Raw genomic sequence first — 18430 nt, 5'->3', positions numbered from 1 at the left:
TTCATTTCATGAAATAAATGGAGATCGTACAAGACCACCAGGAAAAAAAAATCAACTGATTCTGACTGACTTATTGATAAACAGAGAAGACAGTTTATGTAGCATTACAAGAGGAGTACGTGTAAAATACTGGTTCAACTTCTTTTTTAAGAATTGGCACAAATAGTTAAGCAAGAATCTAGTAAGAAAAAACATATTCTGATCACATTATAGGAAGAAACAGTGGAATTTTGGTGAATGTCCTGTCCGATTTTACCCATTCCACAGCTACTGGGCTTTAGATTGCTTCTCCTCAAGTCTTTGAAAATTCTTCTATTTCTAATTGTTATACTTGTTGTAGAAGAAATAAGCTTTAACATTTTAAACTCAACCTTAATATTGTAAACAGTTGTAGAACAAGAAAAAGGTATAAAATGGGATCATTTTAAAACATATTACTGAATTTTTACAGGTAGTAAGCATACTGTAAATAACTTATTGGAATTGCAGCCATTAAAGGCAACTCCCTATCACAAAGCTTGGACAAACCTAGTTCTAGGAATATTGCCTGCTTTTCACTGTGCAATTGGCCTTTCTTGGAGCAAAGATCAGTAATCGGTAATCAAGTAGAAATGTTACAGTGACCCCAACCTCTCAGCTACTTAAATGTAAGTACAGATGCTCAAGTGAAACATGAGCTATCTCTCTCCTTCAGTTGGGCAGGAATTATCACACACAAGTAGGTTAAGTCTCTTTGCTGTTCAGCCAAATTCTAGGAATTGCTGGGCCAGATCTAGTGCAGCATCCTGGCAAAGTCTTGTGCAGTTTGTTCGCAAACCATCCTCTATTGAGGCAATAAAAACACAAGGTTAGGCTAGACTTCAGCTTGAAGGATAACACTGCAGCTGTGGGAAAACAGCTCTTTCATCAGTGTCTTCCTCAGTGGCTGACACTGAAGGGAAAAGGGTGTGTGATGCTGAATGCAGTGACAACAGTCACTTGAAAAGAAAGCTGAAAAGTATCAAGTGTTACCTCAAGCCGCTAGAGAAAATCAAAGCGTATTTTAAAACATGCAGACTTACCTGGTTGGCTGGATTTCCTGCTGAATGTTCTCTAGAGATGCTTGCGCACAAAATTTCCTGGTTCATCATAATACCTGGGGTAATTCGTTAGGTTTGCCACCTATGTTGTTAATCTGAAAGCAGTGTCCCTTCAAACCCATAAAAGAGATCAATATCCAGAAGGTTTTCAAGGCTAGAATATGATGCAGTTGTAAAGCAAACAGAGGAGCAGCAGCATGAATGACAGCTTTACTAAAACATTAGGCTTCACCTAAGGCCAAAATAACGTGTAAGTGGAATAAAATTGCCACTAATGATCTTGGTCATTAATGTTTAATTATGCATTTCATTATGTAAAGTTATTGTAAAGGATTTCATTAGTTACAGAGTGCTCACATCTAGTTTATATGCACCTGTTCCTAATTACCATGGTATTGAAATCAATACTGAAAAATGCTTAGGTACTTTATATTCAACATCATGAGCTGTATATAACTAGGATTACAACAACTTCCATGTTATTAGCTGACAATCAACATAACTAAACATCACTAAAATTTAATAATAAAATTTAATAATAAAAAGTTCTCTTTGGTCTAAAATGAGGTCAAATCTTACTGCCTGTAAAACCCGAGCTCCTTAGCAAAGGCAAAGTTATCAGAATATGTATGTAATTGATATTTGTAAGCCATTTAAATTTTTTTTTTTTTTGTTTCTGTTGTTTTTAACTACTTCATTCTAGAGTCTCTGTCATTATTATATACCACAGCTATACATAGTATACATAATATACTGCTAAGTCAGCTTTCTTGGCATGCATTATCATAAGATATCCTGACCGAAAGAGCTGCTAGGAATAATAACTCTGTGCCAACAGAAGGATTGCAAACCCCAGATGTTTCATGTGAGGCAACACAGTAGAAGCCCATCATCAATTTACTTCTCACACATACTGGTTCAGCTTCCAAATCAATTCTTATTCTTGTAACTTTTCATACATAGCTAGAAATTCCATATGGAAAGCCCAGTTTCTAAAACATTGAAATGTGTAATGGTGTTTTCTCATGCAAGGAATGAAAATTTTTCTTGACATGTATCATTGATTATATTTAACAAGCAACAAGTAAACAAGTTCAACAAGTAAACAATCCTTCTACAAAGCATCAGCAAGGTTTTAGAGCTGAGACCAAAAATTGCTCAGACACAGAAACAAGCACAGGAGGAGAAGGAAAACCCTCCCAGTTTCTCTCTTTCCTCTGGTAGTTTGGTTTTGAAACCCTACAGCCCAGTGAGATTTCAAACAGGTTATTATTTAAAGCCATCAAAGCTAAATGCAGTGTGTGGTAAATGGAAGGCCAAGCACACTGGACACCTCCAGGAAGCCTGGCACGGCTTTTTAGATTCTATCTGGTTCCTCAGCAGCCTGGCATGCTACAGGCAAAATGTGGCCTAAGGTGTCCTCCCAGGTACCAGAATTTTGTTTAACCTTAGGCATACTTGACTCAGATCAACCACAGTGCCTTTATTCTCCTCTCTTCCCTGGCCATCCTCCCACTTATTTAAGCTGCAGCAGCATCAGAGCAAGGCTCCAAGTGATGAATGGTCCTTAAACCTCCTAAATATGACCAGATCCATGCAGTCATTTGCGCTCTAAGCTGAAGCATTTGGACACATGCTGTCTTGCACCTGTCCCAGAACTCACAGCATGCTCTTTCCCTCTGAAAGGAGAAACAGGGAAAGTGAGGAAACATCATAGCACCAATGTGGGTGCAGGAAATAGTCTGCACAACCTTTTCAGCACTTACAAGACAACTGACCCACAATAAAGTAATACACAGAATCAACCTATTTTTCACAGGAACAAAAAAAAAGTTTGTTACCATTTATGACTTATAGGTTTGGTAAGTCATAAGTCATGGTAAATCATGTTTTGGTAAGTCATAGCATCCTTTTAACATGAGAATGAAGTTCTCCAGCACATTCTCTTACCCAAATATTTTCTTCCATGCCTATTTGCTGGCATTTCAGGATGATGCCCAAAATTTTGCCTGTGAGATTCACAGGGTGATAGAGGGCAAAACTGCCTTCACAGGATGAGTTTAGCAGGAGGAAACTTCAAAGAAAAACTGACTAATGTGGTGAATACATGAAAAGCGCAAGAACAAAGCAATACTCTCAGTTGTGGGGAAGCTAGGATTTGGATCTGAACACTTCAGACTTAAGTAAATACCAACAAACCAAATTAGCACAGGTAAACAACAGCTAAGGCTTGTTTCTAGTGCAAATTAAAGGCTCTTCTTTAGGGTTTTTTGTTTGTTTGTTTGTTTGTTTTGTTGTTTTGGTTTTTTTTTTCTGAAAGATGACTTATACATGCTCCATTTGCAGGCTATATCTTAATTGCATTACTCTGATGTTCTGGCTTTAATGCATATTTTTAAACATGAAGGTGACAACCCAATGGCATTCCTGTAAAATGTTTATTTAAATTATTGTTTTGCATCCATTTCTTTATTTTATTTAAAATAGACATTCAAATGAACAGTCCTGAAAGATCACTTTGTTCAGAAGGACAGTATCAACACTGCAGAAATATCTGCAATATAATTACATTGTCAATGTATTTTAAATTTTGCAGGTAATTGCAGTTTATCTTCACAGAAAAATAGTCTAGATAAAAATAATTGTCAGATATAATCAGAGAATCTACATAAGTATCTTGCTCAAATGTGGTAAATGTTTGTTTAGGCTTGGTTGAGTGCTTGTGAAAGACTAAGGAAGCGAAGCAGGTAGGATCCTTGCACTGGATAAGCATTCCAGCTTTTATCCTCCAGCTCACCAGAGACTGGTTGTTTCTATTTCTGGGACTTTCCTGCATAAACTGCTACTTATATTGGATGTGTATACTTATATTGGATATGTAGCACTTCAGTGACATGCACAAATTATGTATCCTCCTTTTCCCTTTGTACAGAATCCCAGCTTTGTGATGCAGGACAAGGCTTTTGTCTGGTTTGGGATCAATCACTGAAACTCTTTTGCTACAAAGTGCTTGGAATTATTCATTAATCTTCCAGACCAGTAGTTTTGTCTTTCATGAAGTAAAATTGATTTCCTTATCTTGTGAAGTAGGATGTGCACCTTTCTTGATTTATAGCTCAGGATGGACAGTAATGGAGAGGCCTTGAAAGCAGCAGCTTTTGGGACCCCAGAACTGACAGGTCTTAGTGCAACAGCCTTATATTTACTCATGGGTGGGCTGCATATTGCACTAGATAGCACTATGAAAAGAGGATATTTAAATGTGGAGAGAATAAATCCTTGGGGAGCACTAGCTTTTCTACAGATTTGCTTTATTCATTCTCTTCTGGAGAGCTTCACGACAGTTTATAGTACACAACAAATCTCTTTGGTTGCAAGAGGGGCAGATTTATTCCACCATGTTTGAATCACCTGGGAGAAATAGAAACAACTTTGAGTTAAATTACTGAGTAATTGACAGCTTCTTTTTCAAGGACCAGCAGACCTAGGAATAGATAGCATTTCCATCAGAATCTTGCCTATTTTCTGCCCAGATGGTAGCAAGGAGCATTGGAAATCTGATTAATATCCTGTGGTGGATTTTACCAGCTCCCTGGTTACTGACCTTTCAAACACTCCAGACCTTTTGAGAGCCTTCTGTTCATAATATTAATACAGTTTTACCTCATATCCCTTTGGGGCACTATAAAAAGGGATCAAATCATGGTTCTCCTCTTTGTTTGAACTGAAGATCTGTGGCATTTTCCTATCTGGAAGCTAACATTTCAGGAGCTATATTGTTTCCCATTCCTTTCCAGTGTAGTCTGGGAATGACTGTGCAGTCCTTACACAGCCACAAACATAGATTCTTGAATCAAAGCCTGAAAAAGAGGGTCTGTATTACTTTGGATTTAGACTTTATCCACAATCTACTTTGCAGTAAAAATGCAAATCATTTAAGCCTAGACTATAATTAGCGTTCCAGACCTAGATACCAGTTCCCTATGCTGCTGACTGATTTCTTATTTCATCCATTTCTCTTTCCACTGAGAAGATACCAAAAGTACTCCATTAATGTGCTGTGGACAGAAAAGAAACAGAGATAAATCAGATTTGTATACCACAGTTATTCCCTGGTCTCCAAAATAATTGCTTTGAAAGCCATTTTTCTTACTTTTTGCTCCTGCATTCAGAACTGTCTGCATTAATAACAAGGCTTTGCATCTTGATATTACTATGGCAGGGCATAATCTCTGCTACAGTAAAGTTTACCAGTCACCATCTGTGCAAAGACCCTTTTTGCAGGTTTTCCCCAAATGGTTAGTTAGAAGAAGCCATAGGGAGTGTAATTGCATGAGTATTGTACCAATAAACAGAGCAGGGAATATGTGTCACTAATGACAAAGTATCAAACCCCCAAAAGAGCAAAAACTTAACCTTTGATGGTTCCAAATTCTATTCCTCATTTAAATTACGTTGTCCTTTATCCCTTATAAACACTAGTGATTACAGCGAGATAAACATTTCACAGAGGTGTTACCCAGCAGGTGGTGTCACAGGCTATGAGTGTTTCCAGCAGCTGGAATAAATATCTGAAACGTAAGTCAGACACTGGAAAACCAAAAGCTTCAAAAGTGGGTTCTAACACCGCTTGGAATGGCAGCACTGGGATCTCTGACCCACAGACATTGCAATTTGGGATCCCTTGACATAGTGGTTCTGTAATTTCTGGTAGCATCAGCAGGACTTAGCTAAGCATGCAGGGAAGGAGTCTGAAATAAATACCCTTCGTGCTCAACACAGCCAGGATGTGCAGGTCACCTCAGGGAAAAAGAAATCAATGTATGCCAAGGACAAAGGGCCAACAACACAATATAACATACTATTATCCCAAACCACTGTGCTGTGCACAGCTTAGTGTCAACAAATGCTCAGAGAAACAAGAGAGATGGAGTGAAATCCCTCTTATCACAGTTGTTTGGAAAGAAAAGCTACTGGAAACAACTGCATTCCACCAGGGAGAAATCTCGATCTCCTATGAAATGGCTGACAACTGAGCTGTCTTAGACCAGGGTACAGGAGGAGAACCACAAATAGATTTAACTTTTTACAGTCCATATTTACCTATCTCTTTGAAAATTGTTATTTATGTCAATCTTATTATCACAAAATCTACTATGTGTAGTTTTCAAAGTTATAAGCTGGTGGTGTGCTAGATGGAGTTTGAAGGATTTGCTAAAACCCCAGTAAATGAAGAAGACCTGAAGAGCATGAGGTTATAATCTGGATTATATTTTATCTTAATTTACCACATTCTTAACTGACTTTTAAATTGTGGTAGGGCTGGCTGTAGACTTGGTCCCTGCAGGACACACAAGGTACACAGCACGTGAGGCATGAACTCATTCAGCTCTGCAGATAGGGAAAGGCTGAAGCAACTGTGCCATTTCAAAAGGCATTGCTCAAATTCCTCTGGGGGAGAAGTGCATGGCTAATGAAGCACACTAAGATTTCAGAGTGCTAACTGCTAAATTTCAAAAAATCATTACTTGGTCATTAATTCTTCAGGATGAGTGAGAAGGGTGCTTTTGGCAGCACTTCTGAACAAAAGAACAGTTCAGTTGAGAAAATATGACTTTGGTACTTCCCATTTGCTTTGTCAGTCTAACGAAATCAAGATAAAATGAGGTATTAAATATAATTTCTATAGGGCTAAAGTGGAAGGTCTTTATTGTCCAAAGGCCAACCTTGAAAGTGAAGGGAAATCCAACTAAGAATGCAAGGTAAATTTCTGCACAGAAAAAATCAATGAGCTACGGCAGTTGTCTGAAAACTTTATTAGTTCAATGAATCACATTTATATAGACACTAATAATTATAATGTAAATAAGGCAGTCAGAGTAATGTAAAATGGCCCATCATATAATACTCAGTATGTCAGTGTTATTACCACAGCGTTACAATTACTGACGTTTTATAGAGGAATATAAGACACACACAGAAAGTAATTGAGATAAAAGAGCACAGTAAATTGGTAGAGTACTGCAGAGAGTGATGAGCCACACTTATTAATTTCAGCAATTACAGAGCAAGTTCTACTTCTCTTATCCCAAGGAATGATTGTGTTAAAGCAAATAGTCCACACTCCTAATGGAATTCCCCTACTTAATAAAACTGGAAGGTTTGTTAAACATCCCACCTGGATTTTCTGCAATGCTGTGCTGCTTTTACTTGACTGTTTCTTCTGCAGCATTATTTGCAGAGCAGGAAACTCCTCGAAGTGCTGTAGAATGTCTCTGCACTTTGAAGTGTCTGTCATGAGTGTGGCAGACATGCCATCAGCCTGCCTCAAAGCTAAGGACCTCCACAGTTTTTTACAGTAAATAAACCAGTTCTTTTTTTGTGTTCCCTTTACTCTAAAAATACCTCTCCTTTACCATCCCTGATGTTAGCTCATGTGCTCCTGCCCTTTTGAGTAGCTTCTTCAAAGGAAGGTAAAAAATTGATTGGCTGTCAAAAGAGCATTAAAATAGCAGAGAAAAAAAAGAAAAAAAAAAAAAAAAAAGAAAACAATCCAGCAAGATACAGTAGTGTTCAAACTTCTACATGGCAAGGAGAAAAGGTAGAGCAGAGTTTTTGCATAATTGTCATTATAAGGAACAAGTCAAATCCTGAGAAATACTAAAATTCTAGCAAGAAATTCAGCCTGGTGGCACCTTGGCATGATTTACATCAGACATTTCCTGGAAAATTTCTATTGGAGAGGGACAGGGAGAGGCTCTGTGTCTAAGAATCAGAGGACTACCTGACCCAGTTGGCTTTGGAAGTCAGCTGGATGAGATTTTATGATTAATCAGAATATGCACAAAATGAAGTGTTGATATGGTAGAGTATTGAGCAAAAACCTTGCTGAGCTCCTCCTTACTGAGCTCACACATCCTGGGATCTCTCCCACTTGTAGAGGTGTCTATGACTTGTCTAACAGCTCCATAAAAACTCTCTGACCTTATTACACTACTGGTTTGTGATTAATACCTGGTCTTAAAATAGTATGAAAAATCAGGGTGACCTAATTTTCCACACAGCCACAACATCCAGCAATTAATTCTTCTGTTCCCAAAACAATATTTCCTCCTGCTAGTTGCACAGGTGTTCTTTCTGTGGCTTCTTTTTCATGCTATCTTCCTTAACCACAGAGCACTGCAGAGCATTCTCAGCCTGACTGCACCATAGAGCAGCAAAAAGTCTGAAAAGAAAGCATAAGATTTAGTGTCTCAGCTGGGGCTCAAGGGAAAAAATAAATATGCAGGTATCCTGAGATGCTTCAATGCTTTTGATGAATCAAATTGTGCTGTGAATGAAATGCTTTCAAAAAGAGAAGGAAACCATTTTTTAAATGTTTGCAAGTTCAGTTTAGTAATTAATACTTTGCATAGATATTACTAAAGGAACAGTTAAAGCTGGATGAAGCCAAAAATACCCGTTCTGAATTTGAATTTTCACAAGAAATTGGAAGCACAATTAAAAAGGATTATGTGCAAGTGACAACAGCTTGAGAATTCATTAAAGTAGAACCTCAAAATCTTTTGATTTGAAGAACTTCTTCAGTATTGCATTTAATGACTTTTGCAGCATTCTTAGGATTTACAGTTTGAAACCTTTAGACTCTGGGAAAGATCAAAGTCTTGTGCCTGTTAAACAGTATCACCTATGAGTCAGAATAGAAGAAAAAAATATGTAAAGCTGGGAGAGGGAATTATTGCTGGGACATATGTATGCATTTTCCTGCCACTGGAGAAATGCAGGGATTATCAGTCTGGGTCACTTTGTCTCAGGAAGAAATTCAAGAATTCACCTAGACGCCTTGTTTTTCCAGCTGCTTTTCTTCAAAGGTATCCAAGTGAGTTCTGTCAGCATAAATCTTTCCATGAAAGAGCAGCATCTGCATCCTGGCCCATAATACTCACAGGCTTTCAGAGGCTGCTTCATGGGACATGAGGAGTCCTGTCTGATGAGATGAAGCAGCAGTGTCAGTTGTTGTATGGCTCCTCTAAAAATTGTAGCCAGAATGAGATATTTCAGGAGCACCAGAAGAACTTCTTGCTCTTATGAGAGGTATCTTTATGTTTCTCTGTGTAAGCTTAACGAGAATGTGATAGCACAAGCTGCTACTGAGAGAGCCAGATCTCTCATATGAAAAACTATTAAGCACTTCTTCAAATGCATACTTTTATCTCTTTTGATACAGACCAATTCCTAGGATTTAATAGAGTAAAATAAAAAGCTGAAATATACTTCATATTAAAGCAGAGTCAAAATAAAAAAAGGCATTAAAGTTTCTTAAATTAGCTATTTCAAGCTTGAGAGCATTTTCCAAATTGTATTTCAGATACTGAAAATCCAAATTTTTTTCACACTGGTTCATATCTAAAAGGGATGTAGAAACCTTGAAATGTTTCATATGATGTAAATCCTTTTCCCCCACTAGGTATACTTTTAGCTTTTATTCCTCCCCCTGCCCCACCCCAAGAAACACCAAAAAAATAAAAGGAATCCATGATGTTGGTCATTGAGGTATTCATATAAAAATTAAAAGGAACCTCACCTTTTTATAATACAATTATGTATGAATTCCCTTTAAAGTCTGACCCAGTATCTGCTGACTTCAAAGAACAGACCTTTTTTGGATGAGACTAGTCACTGCAGAGTTTGGATGATATTAGTCACTGAAATGCAGATTCTGTGTTACCAGAGTCTCTGCCTATATTATGAATCTTAGGTGAAGACACAATTATTAGCTTGAGCCCACAACAAGCCTTACAAATTACCACAGTATTTTGAATTTACAGTGGTATATTATCTCTTAAGTGTTCAAATCTCTTCAAAATTCTCTCTCTGTTATTATGAATTATATATAAAAATACTCTTAGTTAATAATCAAGCTGCAAACTTTATACATAAAAGAGCATTTCTTTTGAGGATCCTTACACTAAATTGAAAAAAAAAAGGCAAAAAAATCTGTTTACCCATAAAATCAATGCATCAAACCTTCAGATTCAAAAAAAAGTCATAAATGCAGAAACTTATAACATTTGCATAGCTCAGATAAGAAATTTCCTGTAATCTACTGCCAGTTTTATCAGTGTTATGTTAAATGATCCTTTCCTGCATTTGCTTCATTGAGTCCTAATAACATTTGTCTTTAATTCTGAATTGAAATTATGTTAGCATGACGAGCACTAGAAGAGAAATGTACTGGGAATTATTTATGTGGAACTTGGCAGAGCAGCTTTTAACAATATCTAATCCTGGAACCTTACCCATGACTTTCATTAACCAGAGAAACATCCCCAGTTACTAAAAAAAGATGATCTTGAAGTGCTGGATTTTACATGAAAGCATGAAAAAGAAAACAAACACCAAAACTAAAGAAAAGCAGGGGAGAAAAGGAGAGAGGAAATCTATAGTGGAGAAAACACAAGTTTCCAAACCCAAATAATTCTTGAAGGCCAAATTCAGGACAAAACCCCCAGATGTGACATGACAGGCTGTTGCCCAGCCTGGGGACAGTGCCACCGCTCCTGCTCAGCTGGGTGCCAGCTCAGGAGGCACTCAGTGCACCAGGGGACTCTGTCCTGACGGGTGGCTCCGGTGGAGCACACAGTCAGAGCTCCCTGATGATGCAGTCCTGCTGGCCTGTGCTTCCCTGAGGATGTCGGACAGGATGTGCACGGCTGCAATTCCCAAGCAGGCCCTCCCCCTCTCCTTTTGGAGGAGGCTCAGAACAGATGAGGCTGGGGCTGTGTTTTCCTTGCCTGTGACAGATTTGCACAGTATCATAAGCTTGCTGTGCTTGGTTGTTTTTCTTCTATCAAAAGAAAGATGTTGCAGAGCTGTTTAGAGTACAAATGAAACCATACCCCATATGTTGCTATTTATATTTATATCCACTTAGGACACCCAGCAGACCTGGTTATGGAGCAGGTCCTTGTTGTTTCCAGCTCCTTGTCTGCTCATAAACATTTAAGTGCCAACAACTGGATATCGCCACGTCTGCACTTAAATTGCTCGTTGTAATTTCACATCAGCTTCTATTCCATATCAATTTTCTAGGCAACATATTATAGTATCTGCTCATGTACTTTGTGCAGACTGTGTAGGAAGAAGCTTAATCTAAAACATCTGCGGCAAGATGAGATGATCACATAAACATAATTTCTTGCAGAGGTTCTGTCTATAAACTGCAGTGAAGTATGTTTCCACAGCATCAGCACAATCCTACCTTTGCATTTACCTTTTATCATCGAAATGGAGAACAAAGGAAAATAAAATACAAGAGGAAAAGTCAAATTCCCAGGCACATAAACACTATGTTCAGACAGAAACTGACAAAACTCTGAAAATTATGTCCCTAATCTGAAACCTGTTCAATAAACTACATTAATTATCACTGCTGAGTATCTGTTTATGTGCCTAAATTCCCAGTAAGCCATATGGAAAATTACTTTCTAATGTGGAATCGCCAAAGCTTTTTGATAGCGAAAGCTTCACACACACACACACACTAAACTGTTGCAGAGTCAGTCAATAATCAGTGAGCTGCAATTTTCAGAGCCTAATGGATTCAATAGACACCTAAGGGATATCTCAGCTTCAGCAGCAGCATTGTGCTCCATCACATTACCCTGCAATAGAAATGACTCACAACACAGTCTCCTGAAAGAGGGTATAAATTATCCTTGTAGTTGAGATTTACCCTTGAAGGTCGGTATCCATACCCAAGCAATTTCTCTTCAATCCTGCCCTTCAGGCACTTTACCAAAAGATAGGAAAGTTGCTCCATATCAGGCATGTTTCAGCTCTGAAGGTACCCACATGCAGTTTCATCTGCACATAAAATACAGTACGGAAGCAGCTTGCCATCAACACACAAATAGCTTTTGTCAGCAAACATGTTAATTACCAAAATTTGTGTTCCAAGACTTTCCATGCTAGTTCCTTTAGAAAACTAAGCACATTAGCTGTTTTCTCATTACATCATTTTGAATATGAGAATGAATGCAAGTTCCAACAGTTTCAGGCACTAGAGAAGGGCATATAATAAAGATTTACCTAATAGCTGAAAAATTTCACAAACAAAATAATCCCTTTCACACAAGAAAGTGCTCTGAATGGAATATCTGCTAAACACTTAGTACATGCCCCTGGAAGTCAGTGGAGCATTTAGATCCCCTCTTAGCTTGTAAGATTTTATAAATAAAAATCTAGTAAGTTCTTGAGATTTGTAGCCTCCTATTTGATCCTTTTATTCCTGAGTGTTCTTCACCATCCTCACTGGAACATAAGCAGAAGAGTCATATACTTGTATTTCTAAATGCAGATCAGTATTTTTCCCTTTATTATGATCCACCAAACTGGAGTAGGATTCAATAAATAAACTACTCTGAACTCCAAATGGACTATAATATTGTCAGTCAGAATATCAGAGACTGGTGTAAATGCAAACATGTCAAAAGTTGAACGTCTGGTGACAAACAATCCATTGGCTGCTATAATTTTTACCAATATAAAATAGTTTTTGGGGTCAATATCATAATTCCAAGAAGACTGTAGGAAGTAAACTACTCTGGCTTCTGTCAGCTGAAGAAGCAAAAGGAGTAAGATCAACAGGAAGCAAACTTAAGGGAAGATGGCTCCTTTTCAAACCTCAAAACTTGGTTCTATGTCCAAAATTAAACTGAGTACACAATACTGTCACCCGCTTGTGAATTCCCTTCTTCCAACTTAAAGAAGCCTGGGGGTTAAATAATGATAAAAATCCATGGATGATGGGAACGCCTGTGTTCCAGGAGGAGGAACACCGCCCTGTGCTACTGGGTTCAGTCTCAGCTCACTGTGTGATCAACACTCCTGCGCTCGGTGCCCAGGCAGAGCCTCCCTGGCAAGGAGAGGTTCCTGCACACACAGGCACCAGCACGTCAGATCACCACAGGCATAATCATTGCCTCTGCACTGCGGGAAGAAAAAACTGTGAGAATAAAACTTGAGGCCAAAAACTGCCTAGAGCCTAAACACTGGCGATGATTTCGCTTTTCTATTTAGGATAGAAAGGAAGGTAGGAAGTCCTATTATGTGCAGGGAAGGAACAAAGTCCTTGAGGCTCATTGGTGAAGTCTATTAATTGAAAAGTACTAATTTAACACAAGGGTAGTAAGTGGAATGATGGCATCTCTTCAAATGAATTCATAAATTAAAAGGTATTTTACATTTTTAAGGGAACATTTTTGTTTATAAATAAATTAAGAAAACCGAAAACCTCTGAGTAAGACATTGTAATTGGATTCACAGGTTATCACTGAATGCTTGTGTTAAATGAAGAAAATAACAGCTACAAAGGTTTTGAGCCTAAACTGGAAACCGTAGCAAGTCAGTCTCAAAGTCAGTTTAGTTCTTGGCAACTCTTCTAAGGACACATTGACTGATCCCTGCCCACATGAAAGAAGAAACTATACTTAGTGCCTTCAATAAATTAAAGATTTGGATATTCCAAGAAGGTGCAGGGAATATGGGAGAAATGTAGATTCTTTAAAAATGCCAGGTATTTCCTTTTGCACAGTTACTATGCTCCACACAGTGAATGCTGGATGAGATGCTCGCTGTATATGGAAGTCAGACTAGGAGAGCCCTTCTGGCCTTTAAATGGAGACATACCTTAACTACATTTTAGGGGACTTGGGAGCACAGGCATCTGGACAAAACAAGTTTTGTAAGAGTATTATTTTGCATTATAGTTGTGTATTTAATAAGACTTCATACTTACCTTTACTGTAAATTAGTATCTGTATCAAAGTACCAGGTTGTTTCCCACCTGCTTCTTGTTGTTTTTTACTTCATATTTCTCTTCCTTCATATTCTTTTCTCCAATTGCTTGTCCTTTTCCGTTGTAGTGTCCCCAGTGACATTCTTTCAGTCTTTACTTGCATATCACAGTTCATTTTGCTTCCTGTTTCTTTTCACCATCACCATAAAATAGATACCTATCGTGTGGCATTTTGCTGCTCTGCCTGCACTACTAAACTTATTTTGTAGCTGAAAAATTGGCACAGGCAATAAATAATTTGCTAGTTTATTTGTGCACCTTTAAAGTATGTGTCTCTGCTAAAATCAGAAAAGAGATCTCCTGCCTTACTGGACAAATCCCTAATTTGAATGTTTTTCTTCTCTTTTGCAAAACTGAAAGAACTTTATTACAAGTTTAAATATAGCATACTCCTGCAGAAATAAACATACCACTTCTTCAGTGAAAGATCTGAAGAACAGTTTTGGGAGGCCTTCCTCTCATTCCCCATGGCCAGGCAGAGCTGTCAGATTCTCTGCCAGGGTTCAGGTTAGTCAGCACACTGGCACCACTGCCCTGAAATTGAAGTTCTTTTACAAAACTACACTCCTAAACCCACTCCCACCTTTTTCATACAATAGTTCAGTTTCATTTCTGTGGTTTTCTTGTCTGCATTAACTTGTCATGACATGCCCCGAATTAGACATCGACCTGGCTTCCAATGCATTCTCTACAGAGGATGCAGAAGACACAGAAGTGTATCACAGACCCCACTGATCACACTGTGATTTATTAAGAAATAATGAAGAAACTGATTGGCATTAGTTTCAAAGCTTTGAATCGAATCCTTTGAGAATGGATGTAATTGGATTGCATGATATTATAAGCTAGCAGATTTAAAGATTAATTCTTTAACTTTGGGTTATATTACAAAATATACTGAAAATATTTATTAAAAAAAATAAATCAAGCAGCCATTTCTCTGTTGGTAAAGGTAAGACAAGCAAGTTAACCACTTTAAAAAGTTGAACTATGACACACCTAGCCAGCTTCATCATCTATTTTGTGAATGAAACAATTGTTTATATATGTGACATTCTCACTACAGGTTTAAAATCATATTTATTCATTGTACAGCAACTCAAAGTGGAACCACTGACTGAAAATATGGAGGCCCTAATCAAAACTATATGTAGACAATTGGTACTAAAGTAACTTTATCAAGAATTTATCAGTGGGAAAAGGAAATTATCTGATTATTTGGTATTATTTATACCACCACATTTTACCAGTTAATCAAATAATTTTTTTTTTTTCATCTGCAACTTTTATTGCTGAGAATTGATGCGTGTGGGTTTTAAATAGGATCTTATTTCATAGCAGTGACAGATTTTGTAGTGCACAAGGAATTGTCATGACTTTAAATTAAGCTTTCATGGAATCTAACATTTCACTTGAGCCTGCACAGGGTCATGATTTTTTTATGCCTGTATGAAATCACAAAAAGAAAGTAATTTTATTTTGTAAATGAACATTTATTCCTCTTAAAGCAAATGGTCGACCTTGTTCATTACCAGAATTACTGACCTAGCCAGAATTAAATGAACTCTGTATTTAAACTAATATTCTGTAAAGAGCAATGAATAAAGGCACATAACAGCAATTTAAATGCATCAATTTTGGTAGAGTCACAATTATAAAAGAGAGATTTACCTCATATTAGAAATAATTTCCTGCCCATCTCAGCATCTTTGGATTATCTCCTGTGCTTATTTACTTTTCATATCATTAACACTGTGGCTTTGCCAGAACTTTCTTTTAAATGATAACATCAGCTTCCCTCAGCCAAGAGTCTTATTTGACATAATTGTTTCTCATATTAGAACTTTTTGGAAATTAATGTTGATTTGGCACATTTCTGAGGTGATGCTGAGGACTTTCTAGACATCCAGAACTAAAAACACACTTCCAGAAGAGCACTGGTAAGCAGTTCCACCACCAAATGAAGTTTCCTAATTCAGCTGGTGACACTGATGAACAGTAAGCCAGCAAGTCCATCCAGGGGACTTCTGAATTCAGTAGAGATAGGTTGTGTTAAATTGGAGTCTGGAAATGCTGAGGATTTCTGGAGTAAAAGATGGAGAAGAAGGTTCATCAAGCATTTAGAAGCCCTCAAAAATAACACCTACTGAATAAAAATATTATTATGTTAGAGTATTGATATTATGGGACACCGACAGGGATGTGCACTGATTCTTTCTCACCTTCCCTGATCCCATGCTGTGGCTGTATAATCATGGCCAAATGCATCCTGTAGGCAAGTCTGAGTATCTGCTGCTGAAACCTGCCTATTTCAGCACAGTTTGAGGGGCATGCTGCTCACTGTATATCCCATATATTCTGTTTTACAGCATCCACTGGCCAGAATCAGGAAATCAAAACATCCTTTCCTGCATTTGCTGCAGGGCAGCTCCAGTTCTGCTGTTTTAGCAATGTGTAGTCAAGGTCCTGAAAACCAGCTGCTCTGCATTAGTATCAAGGCAGGCTCTTGTTTGGGCACTGTAATCAATGTAAATGCAGCCTGGGTAGTTCTGAAAATAGCCATGGACGTGTGGGAGTACAGAGACATTAAAACTACCCTTCTTAAATTCATCTGTAAATTAGCTAAGATAAATACAATCAAAATCTAACCTAGAGATTCTCTCTGGGAAGACTTTGCCTATGAATGTATTTCATGTTTAGGTCTGCTAAATCCACTACAGAAATTGCATAACTTTATTTTGGGACCTTATCAGGTGGTCCAAATTTCCTCATAGCTCAATTGTTGATTCTATATTCACATGCTTTAGACATCTTGATGAGAAGCCCAAAGGCAAAAGCTAATGTTCCTAGGCTTTCTATAAACATTAACAGAGAGTGGGGACAGTTATAGGACATGGTTCAGAATAACAGCTAATTAGGTTCAAAAGGAGCATGAACATTCCCTCTTCCTTTGTGATTCTCAAAACTTTATTTAGATGGCACAGTCCAATACTTAGGACAGAGGCCTTATGTCATCCCTGAACTATCAGAGATGTCCCAGGTACCACAACAACACTCAAAATATGGTAGCACAGGCCTAAGCCTTTTATAACTGGCTGATGTTGCTTTTGCACAGGTGGAATTCTGACCTGGCTCCTTCAATCCTGACATCTTCCTGAAATTCGTCTGGAGTCGGTGATCTGAAGAGTCCTGAAACGTTGCACCATCTTCAGAGTGGTTTGCAGCAGGAACCCCAGGAGCACAGACCCACTGCAGAGAACCTGGTAGGGAATTTCCACAGGCCATAAATTATCCTCACTCCCTCAACAAACAAAAATTAACGTCCAACCAGCTCAGCCACAGAATAGGTCTGCTGTTCGTAATTTAGGGAGCAGGAAAATGCTCCACTGACAAGATTTTATGACCTTTGAAAAGACAAATGTCTATGGTCCCAGACCTTCTAGCTGCTTTATATGATAGATTCCTTGACAGATTGCTCTGGAAACTTGGTGCTTGGAAAGCCAGGTCTTGTGTTTTGGAGAATCCTTTGGGGTATGACAGTGGCAATGCTTTTGTAAGCCTGTCTCGTTTTATCCAGCATTAAGAAAGGGTCTAGTATATTTCATGGCACTGTGTGGCATAATTGCTAGTGGCTTTTTTTCCTCTGACTCTTTCAAAATGAAGAATGTTACTCCCATACATCCTCACAGGCTGTGCATCATTAATGACCATCCAGGCCACAGCTGTATATTTATTTCCATGCGTGGTTTCATGCTGTCTCCCTGAAATCTTTGCTTTTTAAAGTCTTCTCTTGAAAATGTGAATAAGAGACCAGGTGATTTGCCCCCAAAAATAATCACATTCTGCAAGAAGTCTCCATGCTGTTTTTTTATACACAAATCTTACCTCTAAGGACAGAAGTACTTTTTAAATCCAAGTGTTAAAGCAAGTCAAAGACAGGAAGGTGATTCAACCATGCACTCACATTAGGATGAGATAACTCAATTCTTTTATACTGCAGGATAGCTATTTCATTATCTTTTGCTTGCAAAGGGAAGCAGCAGTTCTGATTAAACACTATTTTATCTGTGCTCTGTGTAAGCATAACTCGGTGAAGATGACGGTATGATATGGCTGAGTTTTGAAGGCTTGTGTATAAAAGCCATATATCTTTAAGGCTTGTACCTTACGTGGATTCTCTACTAATTAAGAACACCTGTAGAGGCCTGACCAGACCCTGTGGTTTGCAGCAAAACTGCCGAAGGGCTCTGAAAAGGCAGAAACTTTGTATTGTCTTTTAACCTAAATTATAACAGGGTTCAAGCCTGTGCCAAGCAGAGTAAAACTATATAATTTATGAGCCATGAGGGCAGCTCTGGGCCCCTCTGAGGTGATTTTTATCAGTGCAGTAGCATAAACAGCTCTCCTTTACTTGAACATTGGGAAGAGGGAGCAGTGGAAGGCCTGCAGTATAAAGGGGATCCAGCCTGTGCCAGGACCTCTGTAGCCCACG

The 18430-nt window shown here is 38.2% G+C and overlaps 2 long non-coding RNA genes across 2 annotated transcripts; both read right to left on the bottom strand.

Moving 5' to 3' along the window:
• Positions 1-7701: 7701 nt before the first annotated feature.
• Positions 7702-9321, bottom strand: LOC137477340 (uncharacterized). The gene is made up of 2 exons (XR_011000943.1): positions 8914-9321; positions 7702-8304 (listed from the first exon to the last, which is right to left on the bottom strand). It is a non-coding gene; the product is annotated as an uncharacterized lncRNA (long non-coding RNA).
• A 6341-nt stretch (positions 9322-15662) lies between these two features.
• On the bottom strand, positions 15663-18001 carry LOC137477359 (uncharacterized). The gene is made up of 2 exons (XR_011000953.1): positions 17824-18001; positions 15663-17198 (listed from the first exon to the last, which is right to left on the bottom strand). It is a non-coding gene; the product is annotated as an uncharacterized lncRNA (long non-coding RNA).
• Positions 18002-18430: the final 429 nt, after the last annotated feature.

This window comes from Anomalospiza imberbis, chromosome 7 (genome assembly GCF_031753505.1).
Source record: "Anomalospiza imberbis isolate Cuckoo-Finch-1a 21T00152 chromosome 7, ASM3175350v1, whole genome shotgun sequence".
Lineage (NCBI taxonomy): Eukaryota > Metazoa > Chordata > Aves > Passeriformes > Viduidae > Anomalospiza > Anomalospiza imberbis.
The sequence above is the reverse complement of the archived record's forward strand: the minus strand, read 5'-3'. Positions and strand labels throughout refer to the sequence as shown.